Source organism: Eptesicus fuscus, chromosome 1 (genome assembly GCF_027574615.1).
Source record: "Eptesicus fuscus isolate TK198812 chromosome 1, DD_ASM_mEF_20220401, whole genome shotgun sequence".
Taxonomy (NCBI): domain Eukaryota; kingdom Metazoa; phylum Chordata; class Mammalia; order Chiroptera; family Vespertilionidae; genus Eptesicus; species Eptesicus fuscus.
In genome coordinates, this window is record NC_072473.1 from 59,450,776 (window position 1) to 59,469,056 (window position 18,281).

Genomic DNA, 18,281 nt, shown 5'->3' on the forward strand with positions numbered 1-18,281 from the left:
GTTAGTTCTTCTTTGAATACTTGGTAAAACTTCCCTGGGAAACCATCCATACCAGGGCTTTTGTTTGCTGGGAGTTTTTTTTGTTTGTTTGTTTTGTTTTGTTTTCATACTATTGTCTCAATCTCATCAGTAGTTATCACTCTATTCAGGTTTTCTGATTTTTCCTGATTGAATTTAGGAAAGTTGTATTTGTCTATGAATATATTCACAGAAGGAACAGAACAGGAATATACACAAGAGAAGGGTTCTGGACAACTGCGGCAACCACCAAATAGCTGCAAGCCCCAGAACACCGGTCCCCAATTGGCACAAACATGCAGATTCAGAGAAGCTCTACACTCCACCACGGAAAGGTCATATCTCGCCTGGGATAAGGAGAGAGAGAACTACATAACCAGACATCCAGAGAAGAGAGTCCATGGGGAGACAAAGAAAGCCCGCATAGGAAAGAAAAGAAGGCATCACCAGAAAAGAAAGTAAATGAAATGGAGGCAAGCAAAATTTCAGCGAAAGAATTCAGAGAAATAGTCATAAGGTGGATGAAAAGAATGGAAGACAAATTCGACAATATGAGTAAGAACCAAGAGGAAATGAAGAAGAACCAAAAGAAATGAAAAATGACATCACTGCTGTAAAGAAATCAATAGAAAGCATCAAGAGTAGACTAGAAGAAACAGAGGACCGCATCAGTGAGCTAGAAGACAAGGTGGGAAAAAATACCCAAGCAGAGCAGCTTCTAGAAAAAAAATAATTAAAAAGCAGGAGGAGAGCCTAAGGGAACTTTGGGACAACGCAAAACAAAACATCTGCATAATAGGGATTCCAAAAGGAGAGGAAACTGAGCAAGGAATAGAAAACCTGTTTGAAGAAAGAATGACAGAAAACTTCCCTGATATAGGGAAGAAAAAACCCACACAATTCCAAGAAGCTCACAGGTCCCAAGCATAATGAAACCCAAAAGACCGACGCCAAGGCACATTATAATTAAATTGACAAACACCAACAACAAAGTAAGAATCTTAAAAGCGGCCAGAGAGAGACAGAAAGTTACCTACAAAGGATCACTCATCAGAATAGCAACTGATTTCTCAACAGAAACACATCAGGCCAGAAGGGAATGGATTGAAATATACAAAGTCATGCTAAGGAAGGTTCTGAATCCAAGAATACTGTACCCAGCAAAGCTATCAATCAAAATTGAAGGTGAAATCAGGAGCTTCACAGACAAAAAATGACTAAGGGAATTTATTACCACCAAACCAGCAATGTAAGAAATGCTAAAGGGTCTGCTGTAAAAAAAAAAATAAATAAATAAATATATATATATGAAGCGAAGATGGAACACTGGGGTAAAGAATAAAAATGGCAACAAATAAGTACCTATCAATAAAAACTTTAAATGTAAATGAATTAAATGCCCCAATCAAAAGACATAGGGTAACGGATTGGATAAGAAAACAAGACCCATATATCTGCTGTTATAGAAACCCACCTGAGAAAAAAAGACAAACACAGACTGAGGGTGAAGGGATGAAAAAAGGTTTTCCAGGCAAATGGAAATGAAAAAAAAAAAAAAAAAAGCTGGGGTAGCAATACTTATATCTGACAATTTAGATATCAAAGTGAAGTATATCACATGTAATAAGGAAGGCCACTTCATAATACTAAAGGGAACAATCCAACAAGAAGAAATAACTCTGGTAAACATATACGCACCCAATACATGATCACCCAAATACATAAAAAAAAACTCCTGGAGGATATCAGGGGGGAGATTGACAGAAACACAATCATAGTAGGATACTTTAATTCCCCACTATCACCATTGGACAAATCCTCTAAACAAAAAAATCAGCAAGGAAATATCAATCCTAAATGACTCACTAGACCAGATGGAATTAATTGACATCTTCATAACATTCCACCCCAAAGCCACAGAATACATATTCTTCTCAAGTGCACATGGGTCATTTTAAAAGACAGTCCTTATGCTGGGACATAGGCAAAGTCTCTACAAATTCAAGAAGATAGAAATCATATCAAGCATCTTCTCAGATCACAGTGGCATAAAACTGGAAATCAACTACATTAAAAACAATCCAAAGAAAACAAACAAATGAAGACTAAACAGCATGCTATTAAACAATGACTGGATTACCAGAGAGATCAAGGAAGAAATAAAAAACACATGGCAACAAATGACAATAAAAACACAACAATCCAAAATCTATGGGACAAAGCGAAAGCAGTCTTGAGACTGAAGTTCATAGCTCTACAAGCCTACTGCAAAAAACAAGAAACCATGGTAATAAATTACCTAACCCTACAACTCAAAGAGTTAGAAAGAGAGCAACAAGAAAAGCCCAGTGTAAGCAAAAGGTAGGAAATAATATAGATCAGACCAGCGATAAACTACGTAGAGACCAAAGAAACAATACAAAAAATCAACAAAACCAAGAGCTGGTTCTTTGAAAGGATAAACAAGATTGATGAACCTCTAGCCAGGCTCAACAAAAAGCAAAGAGAGAGGACCAAAAAAAAAAAAAAAAATCAGAAATGAAAGAGGTGAAATAACAACAGACCCCACAGAAATACAAAGGATTGTTAAAAAGTACTACAAGCAACTTTATTCCAAAAAACTGGACAACCTGGAGAAAATGGACATATTCCTAGAATAATATAACCTTCCAAAACTCAATCAGGAAGAATCTAAACAGCTCAATAGGCCAATAACTATGGAAGAAATTAAAGCAGGCATCAAAAAGCTTCCTGCAAACAAAAGCTCGGGCCAGACAGCTTTACAGGGGAACTTTACCAAACATTCAAGGAAGAATTAAGACCTATCCTCCTCAGAATATTCCAAAAAATTCAAGAGGAAGGAACACTTCCAAGCTTCCTCTATGAAGCCAGCATCACCCTAATATGAAAACCAGATAAAGAAAACACAATAAAGAGAATTACAGTCCAATATCCCTCATGAACCTAGATGCCAAAATCCTCAACAAAATTCTAGCAAATCGGCTCCAGCAGTACATCAGAAAGATCATACACCATGACCAAGTAGGAATTATCCCAGGAATGCAAGAATGGTACAATATCTGCAAATCAATAAATGTGATACATCACATAAACAAATTGAGAGATAAAAATCACATAGTCATATCAATTGATGCAGAAAAAGCATTTGACAAAATCCAACACACTTTCTTGATAAAAACTCTCAACAAGGTGGGAATAGGAGGATCATACCTCAACATAATAATAGCTATATATGATAAGCCCAAAGCTAACAACATACTCAATGGCCAAAACTAAAACCATTTCCCCTAAGAACCGGAACAAGACAGGGATGCTCACTCTCACCACTCCTGTTTGACATAGTACTGGAAATATCAGCCATTGCAATTAGACAACAAGAAGAAATAAACGGCATCCATATTGGAAAAAAAAAGAAGTAAAGCTGTCCTTATTTGCAGATGAAATGATATTGTACAGAAAAAACCCAAAAGACTCCATAAAAAAAACTAATAGACTTAATAAATGAATTTGGCAATGTAGCAGGATACAAAATTAATGCCAAGAAATCTATGGCATTTCTATACACCAATAGTGAACTTACAGAAACAGAGACTAAAAAACCAATCCCATTTACCATCGCACCAAAAAATATAGATACCTAAGAATAAACTTAACTAAGGATGTAAGAGACCTGTACTTGGAAAACTACAGGACACTGAAAAATGGATAAAGGAAGACGTAAACATATGGAAGAACATACCATGTTCATGGATTGGTAGAATCAACATCATTAAAATGTCCATACTATCCAAAGCGATCTATAGATTCAATGCACTCCCCATTAAAATAACAATAGCATATTTCACAGATCTAGAAAGAACTCTCCAAAAATTCATCTGGAATAAAATAAAGACTCCCAAAAAGCCACAGCAATCCTGAGAAAGAAGAATAAATTAGGAGGGATCTTAATACCAGATTTCAAGCTGTATTACAATGCCACTGTTCTCAAAACAGCCTGGTACTGGCATAAGAACAGACACATAGACCAATGGAATATAATAGAGAATCCATATATCGACCCAAACCACTATGTTCAATTAATATTTGACAAAGGAGGCATAAGCATACCATGGAGTCAAGACAGTCTCTTCAATAAATGGTGTTGGGAAAAATTAGACATATTCATTCAAAAAAATGAAACTAGATCACCAACTTTCACCATAAAAAATAATCTCAAAATGGATACAGGACTTAAACATAAAACAGGAAACCACAAAAATACTAGAGGAATCTACAGGCAGCAAAATCTCAGACATATGCCGAAAGAACTTCTTCACTGATACTGCTCCTAGGGCAATGGAAGCTAAAGAGAAAATAAACAAATGGGACTACATTAAAATAAAAAGCTTTTTTCACAGCAAAAGAAACCATCAACAAAACAACAAGAAAGCCCACTGTATGGGAGAACATATTTGCAAATGTTATCATTGATAAAGGTTTAATCTCCAACATCTACAGGCAACTTATACAACTTAATAAAAGGAAGATAAATGATCCAATCAAAAATGGGTTAATGGCCTAAATAGACACTTTTCAAAAGAGGACATTCAGAAAGCCTAGAAACACATGAAAACATGCTCAAAGTCACTAATCATCTGAGAGATGCAAATCAAAACGTCAATGAGGTACCTCCTCACACCTGTCAGAATGGCTATCATCAACAAATCAAAAAATGACAAGTGCTGGAGAGGACGCAGAGAAAAAGGAACCCTCCTGCACTGCTGGTGGGAATGCAGACTGGTGCAGCCACTGTGGAGAACAGTATGGAGTTTCCTCAAAAACTAAAAATGGAAATCCCATTTGACCCAGTATTCCCACTCCTAGGAATATATCCGAAGAAACTAGAAACACCAATCAGAAAGGATATATGCACCCCTATGTTCATAGCAGCACAATTTACAATAGCTAAGATTTGGAAACAGCCTAGGTCCCGTCAGCAGATGACTGGATCAGAAAACTATGGTACATCTACACAATAGAATACTATGCTGCCAAAAAAAAGAAGGAATTCTTACCATCTGCAGCAACCTGGATGGAATTGGAGAACATTATGTTAAGTAAAATAAGCCAGTCAATGAAAGAATAATTCCACATGATCTCACTCATTTGTGGATAATAAAGAACATTATAAACTGATGAACAAAAAGATAGATACAGAGGCAGTAAAGCATCAAACAGACTGTCAAATTACAGTGGGAATGTTAGAGAGAGGTAGGGGAGATAAGAGATCAACTGAAGGACTTGTATGCATACATATAAGCATAACCAATGGACACAAAACACTGGAGGGTGAGGGAATGTATGGTACTGGGGTAGGGTGGGCAATGGTAAGATATGTACACATATAATACCTTAATAAAAAATGAAAAAAAAATTAAATAAACACCTAAACTAAAAGAAGAAGAAGAAGAAGAAGAAGAAGAAGAAGAAGAAGAAGAAGAAGAAGAAGAAGAAGAAGAAGGAACACAAGATCCCTACAGCCCCAAAAAAAGTGACTACCAGAGAAAAGAGAATTAGGAAGGAGAAAAGGGAGAAAAAAAGAAAGAAAAATATTGGTAGAAAACACAACAAAACAAAGGAACAAACAAATAAACCAAAAAGTACAAACAAAAAACACTCAAAGTAAGTGGGGGTCAGAATCTATAGATGCAGATCTTAAATAAAGAAAATAAGGATAAAGACTTAGATACATAGAGGGAGGACCATGGGTTAGAAGAAAGGATGGAGAAAAGAAATGAGAAGACAAGAAAATAATTATAAAAGGAGAATAGAAGACAGAGCACATAGTCCTAAATTTAGTAAGTGAAACAAGTTAAGAAATTAGGAGAAGAAGAAAAAAGAAAGAGAAGAGAGAAAACATTTTTAAATATTGAGTGATTAAAAAAAAAAACACAAAAAAAAGAAAACAGAAAGGGAAATTGAGTCGCCTCTCTTTGCCTGCTTTCATGGAATACGATGATATAATGGGCATTTTTTCCTGTTCCAGAGCTACAGGGAAGAGGAAATTAGATATGTGAATAAAACAACATACACTACAATAATAACAAATCAATAAAACATTAAAGGAGATCAATTTTTAAAAAGAGTAAAACTAAAAAGGAGAAAGGAGAAGAAAATGAGAGGAAAAAAGGGTAGAAAGGAAGAAAAATGTGCAAAAAAAAAGTTAAAAAAAAATGAAGTGTTGTTCACTTCAGTCCAGTTTTAATACCCTGTGGAAACTGAGTTAGAACCCCATTCTTCTGTTCGGTCTGCCAATTTTGGGCCTCCTGTTGTTGGAGACGACCAAAGAAAAACTAAGCAACACTTTAGAGAAAAGGAGTTACACTATTTATTTACCCTGGTCGACTCAGAGGAATAACTTCCCAAATCTGAGTAAAGGAATATGCAGAGGGCTTCGCTTTTATATCTTTCTGGGGTCTTTGTCCTTCAAATATGGATTATGCTTCCAATCCCTTCCTAGGCTTTTGCAAAAAGCCCCAGGTGTTGGGGGTCTTGAGACCATATCTGATGGTCTGGCCTGGCACCAGCACTAACAACCTCCGCCCTCCGGGGCTGTGCATTGTTCAGAGTTTATGGCCTTTGTATTTAGGTAACAGGTTTTGCAAGGCCAGTTTCTGGGAAAGAAGCAGTGACTTAATTATAGGTTATCAGGAATGTACACTGGGCTTGCTGGCGCAGATCCAGAATGCTAGCCCCCCAAATATCAGGGTTACATAGGAATTAGCCTTTTTTAGCCTTTTCACTGTTAGGTACTTAGGTGTTAATCACTGTCAGGCACTGCCTTTTGGCTTTTTGCACAATGCTTGAAGTTTCAAGTGATCCATTGATTCACTTCTTGTGTCTGTCTCCACAGGCCTTGGCTGCAAGCAAGATGGGCCAATCTGCTCTCTGTGCCTGTCTTCCAACTGTCAATCTTAATCAAACAAGGGTCTGTTTCTGACAGGGCTTTAGGTGGGGTTGGTGCTGTTTCACTTTCAGGGAATATGATGGATGTCTTTTTTCCTGTCCCAGAGCTACTCCTTTGTGAGTGGCCCAAAATATTACTCTACCCTTGGCTGGACAGAGGTGCTTTATATGAGACCAATGGGGTCAGCTGAGAACCTGTAGTTTTTATCAGTGTGATTCCTAGAATAGTGGAGCAGATGACCCTCCTTCCAATCCAGTCATGGAGGGTTCCTTGAGACTGTTCAGACCCTTAGGCTTGGCCTCTGCCTTTGGTTCCTCAGTAAAGCTCAAAATGCAAGGTGTGGCAGGCTGTATCACCTAGGGTAGGAGTTTTCCCCTTTAACTTGCCCTCTGGGTGTTTGGAGGAGGTAGCTCCTCCCAGGGAAAATGGCCATTTCTGTTTGGAAGTATATGAATGACCCAATGCAGGACTCCTGGATACTGCTTTCCAAGTCTCCCTTCCCTGCTCCTCCAGGCCCTCTCCTCAGGCACCTCAAGTCTGTGCCTCCCTCCCTGCACCAAAGCCTTGGGTGTGTAGTTGCAAGTGAAAACTCTTGTGCGCTGAGTTTAGAGATAAAATAATATTTTTAAAAAGGCAAGCAACACTGCAGCTTTCTCCCCCACAGACTCTGCTGCTGCCAGCAGTCCTACTACCTTTTGCAGCTGCTTGGATGATATGGGTGCTGTGGGTCGCACCCCCATGGGGTGGGAAGCACTGCAGATTGGGTTGCTGCAGTCCCAACTGAGTGTGTGGAGCCCTGTCTGAGCTCCCAGAACAGTTATGCCCATAGCTCTGTTCCCTCCTTTCCTGGCTCCTCTCCTCCTCTCCAAAACTCCCATTTCCTACTGATATCCAGGTGCCTTTTGTTCTTCCTTGTTTTAAGTCTCCTCTTCAGCTGGAACACAGTTGGTAATTCCATGTGAATGTTCTCTGATTTAGTTGTATTTCCAGCCTGACCCTGGGACGAGGTGTCTGACAGATCTGCCTATTCGGCCACCGTTTTCTACTCCCTTCTGAATGGACATTTTATTGGATTACAATTGCACAAATGGTGCCAAGTTAACTAGGACTAAGTTGCAAAAGACAAGAGTTTATTTCTTTTTCTCCTAAATTATTCCTGAGGAAAGGATAAAATCCTAAACCAGAGTATATAGGTTCTTCAAATCATATATGTAACAATAATTAAGGCTAGTGAGAATCATTCCCCTCACACAAAAACTATACTCAATGTTCTTGAAAAGAGGATAAATTAAAATACTTTTCATATAAAATAATGTAGTCTAGAGTAAAAATGTAAAAGGAAAAATCTAAGAGTGATTCATCTGAAACCTGTAATAGTCACCCTTATTTCAAAGTCCCTGATCAGCAATTAATGAATTAATTAATTAATTTTAATTTATCTTTATTGTTGAAAATATTACAAATATTCCTCCATTGACCCCACCACCCCACACCTGCTCCCGCCAGGCCTACTGCACTATTTTAAACACATAATTCTTATGCTACCAGTTATTTTTAAAGTTAAAAGTTCCTCACTGCACTTTATTTTTTTAATTACTTTATTGATTAAGGTATCACATATTTGTCATCAACCCCCTCCCCCCGTTCCCTTCCGAAACCCCCACACACACATGTCCTCCTCCCCCTGTTGTCCATGATCACTGGTTAGGCTCATATGCAAGCACACAAGTCCTTTGGTTGATCTATCTCCCTTGTCCCCACCCTCCCCTACCTTCCCTCTGAGGACTGACAGTCTGATCAATGCTGTTCTTGTTCTTCAGTCTATGTTGTTCATCTTTTCCCCTAGATGAGTGAGCTCATGTGATACTAGGAATACACTTATAGGAACCGAAAATGAGACAAGCAATAATAGTTATGCTGAGAGGCAAATGAATCAGTCTATAGTGAGTTTATTTCTGGGCCAACAGTTCTTTTGAGTCCCGGTTTCTATGTCCAACAGTTGTTTATGTGTTCATAACAGCAATGATATTTCAGTTCTGGATGGTGGACAAATGGTGGTATTGCAGGTCCGACCCTCTCTGGTTTAGTCCTGGGCAATCTGCAGTGACGCATATCTGCTGACTGCTAGTATGGCAAGGCATCGTCAGCGTCTTCCATCGCTGGACTGTTTCTCTTCTGACTTCATGGCTGGAGCACTCCTGTCAATTCCTCTCTGTTGCAGGAATCCACATGTCTCAGAGTTGTTTTCTGAAAATATACAAACATATTCTCGACCAAAAGTTAATAAAGGAATATTTTCTATAAATTTGACTTGCGATCCTTTTTCATTTTTTTGCCCAAATGATTTTCCTTTGGCTTGTTTTGACACCATGTATGTTTTACCTGCATTACAAATGAAAGTTAATTTTCTAAAGTAAAAATTTTCTAGATGTAATTTATTTGCAGGATATTTTTCCTTACATGATATTCTTCTACAATCCCCCCTTTTTTGGTTTAAATATTGGGAGGCTTTTGGAAATTTTATGCTGTAATCTTGATAGCTTTTAAATTTTACTTTTTTGCACTAAAATGTGACTGCTTTAGGTTCATTATATGTTACGCAATTTTACCATGAGATGAACTACCAATAAAAATTTTAGTTAACACTTTAGTAACAGCTTTTTTTGTCCAGTACAATTGATTTTTCTAGAGTATTTGCTTATTTTGATTGGCCAATTTAAATTAGTCTGAAAACTTGACTACGATTTAACTGTCAAATTTAATACTCTAACAACCATCTTGTTTTACCCTGTAATTATTAGTGGAGAGGATTATTCGCCTTCTTGAGTAGGCCCTGAGCATTCCTGGTGCAAGGCTGGATTTAGATATCCTAGACCCCAGTTCCCAGGATCATGGGTGCAAGACATCTCCATCAAGTCTTGTTGCAGTGAGAGGGCATTTGCTGTCGGCCAAGTCTCTGTTACCTGGGTCCCGATTTGAGCTGGGCATGTGAAGCTGAGTAGCCATGGAGGCAGGAGATCTCCTTCAGCAGGGGTGAGGGTTCATGCCCCTGCAAACTTGGGGGGGGGGTGAAGGTCTGTGCCCCACCTCTGTTGACCCCAAGTTCTCTCCTGATGGCCCCTGTGCGACTGTGCCTGTCTTAGGTTGTTCCTTCCCTGAGGAATCTTACCCGTCTCTGGCTAACCAGCCATCCTCCAGGGCCAAGCAGGGTGATGTGAGGTTTAGTTCTGTCTCCTTGGTCGCCTATGCCCCCATGGCCTCCACGCCCAACACCTGCCTTGGGATCCCCTCGCCTGATGGCAGGGTCCCAGCACTGATCACATATCTTGTGGAACCCAGGTTTCTTCTCCAAGGAGGGCCCAGCTCACCCCACTGGGTGAGAGACAGATCCATGGTACCAGCCATCACGAGGTTTCAACCTTGGCATGAACAGAAGCTCAGGCAACAGCTGTGGATAATTGGATTGTGAGAAGCAGGTCCCTCTTGGCCAAAAGGGCAAGAGGGGCCAATTTAGAATGCTCAGGTGCCTTCCCAGGGGGCCCTCTACATAGTGGAAGGGATTAAACCCTTTCATGTCCTTTTCAAATTGCTGCCAGACATTCAAAGAATTAGTTTGTAAGTTTGTTTGGGGTAATTATATAATATGCTGTTGTAATTCTAAAATATCTAGAGATGTGTTACGTTTGTCTCCAAGTACCAAACAGATGATTCCTCCCACCCTCATGGGCGTGAGGAACTATTATAAGTAATGGGGGTGATCCAAATCTGGGGAAAATTTTAATGACAGTGTAGAATAATATCATGTAAGGATATTCTTTGTTCTATTCTATGGCAATACGCTTTCAAACTGGCTGTCTATTTCTTTTTGTATAGACAAGGTCTTAGTTACATTTTCTGCACTTCTACCACGGGAAAGTAGTGATAGTAGTGACACCCTTTCTTTGGTGTCCACACAAGCTAGAAACATCTCTTTAATTTTACACAGAAAGGGGCATTGTTTTGATTTTGTGTCATACAAAAGGGAAGCTGGGTGGAGACCCCTGTGTATTTACACTTTCTTGCCCCACCCATGGACCTCCTGGATGACCAAGGTGTTTGGTATTATTGGTAACTACATTAGTCAGGGGATCAGCCCACATGAGTGGTCTTACCCATGAAGAGTCAGGAGCATAAGTCCAAAATACTTACCCTCTTGTCCCAGGTAAAATTACCTTACATCTGATGATTGCTAGCATGGCTGGAAAGGCGTTCTCATGCATTCTTGGGTTTCTGGTTACCTCACAATTTCTTCCCTGAGGTTTGACATTCTGATTGATGTTTCTCTGTTTCTGGATCTATTTCCGCCCCCCCCCCCCCCATCAGTATATGTTGTTCATTATATTCCAAAAATGAGTGAGATCATGTGATATTTATCTTTCTCTGCCTGGCTTATTTCACTAAGCATAATGTTCTCCATCTCCATCCATATTGTTGCAAATGGTAAGAGCTCCTTCTTTTTTACCGCAGCTTAGTATTCCATTGTGTAGATGTACCACAGTTTAATCCAGTCATTTGCTGATGGGCACTTAGGCTGTTTCCAAATCTTAGCTATGGTGAATTGTGCTGCTATGAACATAGGGGTGCATATATCCTTTCTGATTGATGTTTCCAGTTTCTTAGGATATATTCCTAGAAGAGGGATCACTGGGTCAAATGGGAGTTCTATTTTTAGTTTTTTAAGGAAACTCCATACTGTTCTCCACAGTGGCTGCACCAGTCTGCATTCCCACCAGCAGTGCACGAGTGTTCCTTTTTCTCCACATCCTCTCTAGCACTTGTCATTTGTTGACTTGTTGATAATGGCCATTCTGACAGGTGTGAGATGGTACCGCATTGTTGTTTTGATTTGCATCTCTCTGATGATTAGTGATTTAGAGCAGGTTTTCATATGTCTTTTGGCCTTCCTTCTGTCTTCTTTCGAAAAGTGTCTATTTAGATCAGTTGCCCATTTTTTGATTGGGTTGTTTATCTTCTTTTTGTTAAGCTGCATGAGTTCCCTGTAAATGTTGGAGATTAAACCCTTATCATTGACATCATTGGCAAATATGTTCTCCCATGCAGTGGGCTTTCTTGTTGTTTTATTGATGGTTTCCGTTGCTGTGCAAAAGCTTTTTATTTTGATGTAGTCCCATTTGTTTATTTTCTCTTTAGCTTCCATTGCCCTAGGAGCAGTATCAGTGAAGAAGTTCTTTTGGCATATGTCAGAGATTTTTCTGCCTGTAGATTCCTCTAGTATTTTTATGGTTTCCTGTCTTATGTTTAAGTCCTTGATCCATTTTGAGTTTATTTGTGTGTATGGTGTAAGTTGGTGGTCTAGTTTCATTTTTTTGCATGTATCTGTCCAATTTTCCCAACACCATTTATTGAAGAGACTGTCTTGACTACATTGTATGTTCATGCCTCCTTTATCAAATATTAATTGAGCATAGCGATTTGGATCAATTTCTGGGATCTCTATTCTATTCCATTGATCTATATGTCTGTTCCTGTGCCAATACCAGGCAGTTTTGAGAACAGTGGCTTTGTAATATAGCTTGAAATCTGGTATTGAGATCCCTCCTACTTTATTCTTCTTTCTCAGGATTGCTGTAGCTATTCGGGGTCTTTTTTTTATTCCAGATGAATTTTTGAAAAGTTCATTCTAGGTCTGTGAAGTATGCCATTGGTATTTTAATGGGAAGTGCATTGAAATTATAGATTGCTTTGGGTAGTATGGACATTTCGATGATGTTGATTCTACCAATCCATGAACATGGTATGTTCTTCCATCAGTTTATGTCTTCCTCTATCTGTTTTTTCAGTGTTGTTTAGTTTTCCGCGTATAAGTCTTTTACCTCCTTAGTTAAGGTATCTTAATTTTTTTGGTGTGATGGTAAATGGGATTGCTTTTTTAGTCTCTCTTTCTGTAAGATCATTATTGGTGTATAGAAATGCCATAGATTTCTTAGCATTTATTTTGTATCCTGCTACTCTGCCAAATTCATGTATTAGGTCTACTAATTTTTTGATGGAGTCTTTAGGGTTTTCTATGTACAGTATCTTGTCATCTGCAAATAAGGACAGTTTTACTTCTTCTTTTCCAATTTGGATGCCTTTTATTTCTTCTTCTTGTCTGATGGCAATGGCTAGTATTTCCAACACTATGTTGAACAGGAGTGGTGAGAGTGGGCATCCCTGACTTGTTCCTGTTCTTAGGGGAAATGGTTTTAGTTTTTGCGCATTGAGTATGATGCTGGCTGTGAGTTTGTCATATATGGCTTTTATTATGTTGAGGTATGAACCTTCTATTCCCAGCTTGCTTAGAGTTTTTATCAAGAAAGGGTGTTGGATTTTGTCAAATGCTTTTTCTGCATCAATTGATATAACTATATGGTTTTTATCTCTCAATTTGTTTATGTGATATATGACGTTTATTGATTTGAAAATATTGTACCATCCTTGCATCCCAGGGATAAATCCTACTTGGTCATAGTGTATGAGCTTTCTGATGTACTGCTGGATTCGATTTGATAGAATTTTGTTGAGGATTTTGGCATCTATGTTCTTGAGGGATATTGGCCTGTAATTCTCTTTCATTGTGTTACCTTTATCTGGTTTTGGTATTAGGGTGATGCTGGCTTCATAGAAGGAGCTTGGGAGTGTTCCTTCTTGAATTTTCTGGAATAGTCTGAGGAGGATAGGTTTTAGCTCTTCAATGAATGTTTTGTAAAACTCCCCTGTGAACCCGTCTGGCCCTGGACTTTTGTTTGCTGGAAGTTTTTTGATGACTGCTTCAATTTCTTCCATAGTTATCAACCTATTGAGATTTTTAGTCTCTTCCTGAGTAAGTTTTGGAAGGTTGTGTTTTCCTAGGAATGTGTCCATTTCCTCCAGGTTGTCTAGTTCGTTGGAATAGAGTTGTTCATAGTATTTTTTGATAATCCTTTGTATTTCTGTGGGGTCTGTTGTTATTTCACCTCTTTCATTTCTGATTTTGTTTATTTGGGTCCTCTCTCTTTGCTTCTTGGTGAGCCTGGCTAGAGGTCATCAATCTTGTTTATCCTTTCAAAGAAACAGCTCTTGGTTTTGTTGATCTTCTGTATTGTTTTTTTGTTCTCTATGTCATTAGTATTCATTTCTTCTCTGATCTTTATTATTTCCTTTCTTCTGCTCACTGTGGGCTTTTCTTGTTGCTCCATTTCTAATTCTTTGAGTTTTTGTGTTAGATGATCTATTACCATTTTTTCTTTTTTTTGAGATAGGCCTGTAGAGCTATACACTTCCCTCTCAGGACTGCTTTCATTGTGTCCCATAGGATTTTCAATGTTGTGTTTTCATTGTCATTCATTTCCAGGATGTTTTTAAATTCTTCTTTGATCTCATTGATAACCCAATCATTGTTTAGTAGCATGCTATTCAGTTTCCAAGTGTTTGAATTTTTTGGAATGTTTTTATTGTAGTTTATTTCTAATATTATGCCATTGTGGTCTGAGAAAATGCTTGATATGATTTCAATCTTTTTGAATTTGGGGAGACTTTGCTTGTTACCCAAAATGTGGTCTATTTTTGAGACTGTCCCATGTGCACTTGAGAAGAACGTATATTCCATGGCTTTGGCGTGAAATACTCTGAAGATGTCAATTAGGTCCATCTGATCTAGTGTGTCATTTAGAATTGCTGTTTCTTTGCTGATTTTTTGTCCAGAGGATTTATCCATTGATGTCAGTGGTGTATTAAAGTCCCCTACTATGATTGTATTGATGTCGATCTCTCCCTTGATATCTTCCAGGAGATTTTTTATGTATTTGGGCGCTCCTGCATTGGGTGCATAAATGTTTACCAGAGTTATATCTTCTTGCTGGATTGCTCCCTTTAGTATTATGTAGTGGCCTTCCTTATCTATTATTATGGCCTTTACTTTGAGGTCTATTTTATCTGATATAAGTATCGCAACCCCAGCTTTTTTCTCATTTTCATTTGCCTGAAAAATGTTTTTCCATCCCTTCACTCTCAGTCTGTGTGAGTCTTTTGCTGTAAGGTGGGTCTCTTGTAGACAGCAAATATATGGGTCATGTTTTCTTATCCATTCAGCTACCCTATGTCTTTTGATTGGTGCATTTAATCCATTTACGTTTAATGTTATTATTGATAAGTACCTGTTTGTTGACATATTTTTCCTTAGTGTTTATGTTTCTTCTAGCCTCTGTCTATCTTCTTTTTACAGCAGCCCCTTTAGCATTTCTTTCATTGCTGGCTTGGTAGTGATGAACTCTCTTAGCCCTTTTTTGTCTGTGAAGCTTCTGATTCCACCTTCAATTTTGAATGATAGCCTTGCTGGATATAGTATTCTTGGATTCAGTCCCTTGTTTTGCAGCACTTTGTATATTTCATTCCATTCCTTTCTGGCCTGGTGTGTTTCTGTTGAGAAATCAGTTGATATTCTGATAGGAGATCCCTTGTAGGTAACTTTATGTCTCTCTCTTGCAGCCTTTAAGATTCTTGCTTTGTCGTTGGTGTTCATCAATTTAATTATGATGTGTCTTGATGTCGGTCTTTTGGTGTTCAACTTGTTTGGGACTCTATATGCTTCTTGGACTTGGATAGTTTTTTTCTTGCCAATATCAGGGAAATTTTCTGTCATTATTTCTTCCAACAGGTTTTCTAGTCCTTGCTTCTCTTCCTCTCCTTCTTTTATCCCTATTATTCGAATATTGTTTTGTTTTTTGTCGTCCCAAAGCTCCCTTAGGCTCTCCTCTTGCTTTTTAAGTCTTCTTTCCAGTTGCTGTTGAGTTTGTGTGCGTTTTCCTATCTTCTAATTCGCTGATGCGGTCCTCAGCCTCTTCTACTCTACTCTTTAAGCCTTCCATTGTGTTCTTTATTGTGACTATGTCGTTCTTCATCTCCTCTTGGTTTCTTTTCATGTTGGTGACGTTTTCATTCAGCTCCTTATAGTTCTCATTGAGTTGTGTGTATTTGTCATCCTTCCATTTAAACATCCTTATGACGAATACTCTAAATTCTTTCTCTGTTAAGCTGCTAGCCTCAAGTTCAATTAACTCCCTTTCTGGTGATTCTTCCTGTTCCTTCCTTTGAGAATTTCCTTTCTGTCTCCCCATGTTTTCCTGTAATGTTTTAATTGTAGTTCCAATTGCTTTGCTACCCAGGATCTTTTGGTGATGGTGCTACTGGTATAATCTCTCAGTTTTCCTGGGCTTGGTAATCTAGTGTAGTTCCCTACTTGAACTATTTGGGTTCTCTTTATGTAGGCCTGCGAGTTTGAGAGGCACAACTGCAGTGTCTAGAGGTCAGCAGTCGTGGAGGGTAGTATTCCAATTTTTCTGTCTTGCACCCTAAATTGAAATTACGGTTGCCCAGTGGGGACTCACAGTGGCTCTGTCGGGGTGATGTGGCTCGGGGGGCCTGCACTCTGGAAAGGCGTGACTGTGTTGCCCAGAGTTCTGTAGTTGTGGGGTGGGCAGACTCAGCTTTTAATGCTGTACCTGTGGTGGATAGGTGCTTACTCCCAGTGGCAGCTCACAGGAGCACCCTCGGTAAGTTTGCCAGCAAGGCACACTGAAGCACTCTGAAGAGCTCTGGTAGTGTAACTGCGTAATAGATGCTAAAGGTTTTTCTTTTGGGTGGTACCTATGGCCTCAGGGAGTATTCAAATCCTATAGTGTTCATCAGAGTGGTATCCGGGTGTGGCTATATTGGTTGCCTGGAGACTGGAAGGAGGGGTTATCTCTTAGGAGAAAATGGCGACCGGGGATCCGATGTGACTCAGCCCCAGACACGCTTCCACCTCTGCCCACTCTCCCCAGGTTCCACCACTCCTCCCCTTCTCTTGCACCTCAGCCACGGGTAAGTGTCTGTATCCGAAAGGTCCTACGAACTAGGTTCATTGGAGAAAGACGCAGGCCCCAGCGAGAAGCGGGACCACGTCTTTGCAATCTCCTCTCTTGCCGGCACAGCGCAGTCAGGCAGTTAGCTCTTCAGGGCTGCCTCTGAGCTCAGATCCCAAGTCAGACTCCAAGGTCTAAAATCTACTACCTCCCGCAGTCCCGTGGACCCTTTTTCTCACGGTCAGACACTTTGCCTGTCCTCAGGGACGCGGCTTGGCGCAGTGTAGTTTTCCCCGACCTTCTGGGTTTAGAGATCCGGCAGATTCTATTGCCCAGAACCTTGTTTTACCTTTTTCCAGGAGATCTCTTCCCTTCCCAGCTGCAAACTGTCTCACCAGCCACTTCTCCTTCGCCAATTCGGGCTGGATTCCTCTCGTTTCAGCTGCTCCCTCTATTTCCTCCTGCGGGTGCAGGGCCGTGCGGACCGCTCACTCGCTTCCCGCCGCCATGTTTTTCTCGAGAAGTCGATTTGATCCTCACTGAACTTTATAACTTATTTTTCTTTGTTTACTTAGGAGCTATACAAGAATGACTAAACTGTTTTTCTCTTTGACCTTTACTACTGTCAACTCAAAGCAATTTAGTCCATTCTTATGTCATTTGAGAACACTATAAACATTATCCAAGAGGCTTAGGCCTGGCCTCAGCCATCACCTTCAAAACTGATAGTGAAGCAGGAATTTTAGGGGGATATAGGCAGGCTTAGGGATTTTTAAAAATCGGGGTCCTTGGAAAAAAAATACTGGGCTGCAGACTGGGAGAAGGTACATTTCCATAACACAAGGAAGCCAGGTGCAGTTACATTTCCATAAGACAAAGAAGCAGCAACAGGTATATTTCCATAAGACAAGGGAACTGGAAGTAGCCAAGAAAGGTCTATATTTACAAAATAAAGATAAGGGAGCCCAAAGGGAATAGGAAAACAATGAGGAAGGACCTTTGAACCCAGGAGTTACTATAGTAACCAACTCTGGGGAATATTGACCAATCAGAGGGGACATCAGGCACCAGGATCTGCAGTCTTTATATGCCATAGGGAAATGAACCCAGTGGGACTCTTCCCCCTCCCAACATGTGAGTCAGTTCTGTGGGACCCTTTTCCCCCTCCCTACATGGGAGTCTGTACTTGTTCCTCAATAAATCTCCACCCTTTTCTATACCACTTTCTGTCAGTGGATTCATTATTCGATTCCAGCGGAAAAAGAATCCGGGTTCCAGTCCAAAAATTCAGTATCAATAGAAAACAACCCACACATAAAAGCCAGTTTTAGCCATTTTAAAGAAAAAGTCTCTCATCCTCTTGAAACAGAAAGAAATACTTCCATATATTTTCTTTTTACTATTCTGCAACAAAAATTATTTTGTTCCACAAAGCT

At 39.5% G+C, this 18,281-nt stretch overlaps 1 pseudogene; it reads right to left on the reverse strand.

Annotated features, from left to right (window-relative positions):
* Positions 1–18,281, reverse strand: part of LOC103303062 (WD repeat domain phosphoinositide-interacting protein 2-like) — an 84,206-nt pseudogene that overhangs the window by 61,208 nt on the left and 4,717 nt on the right.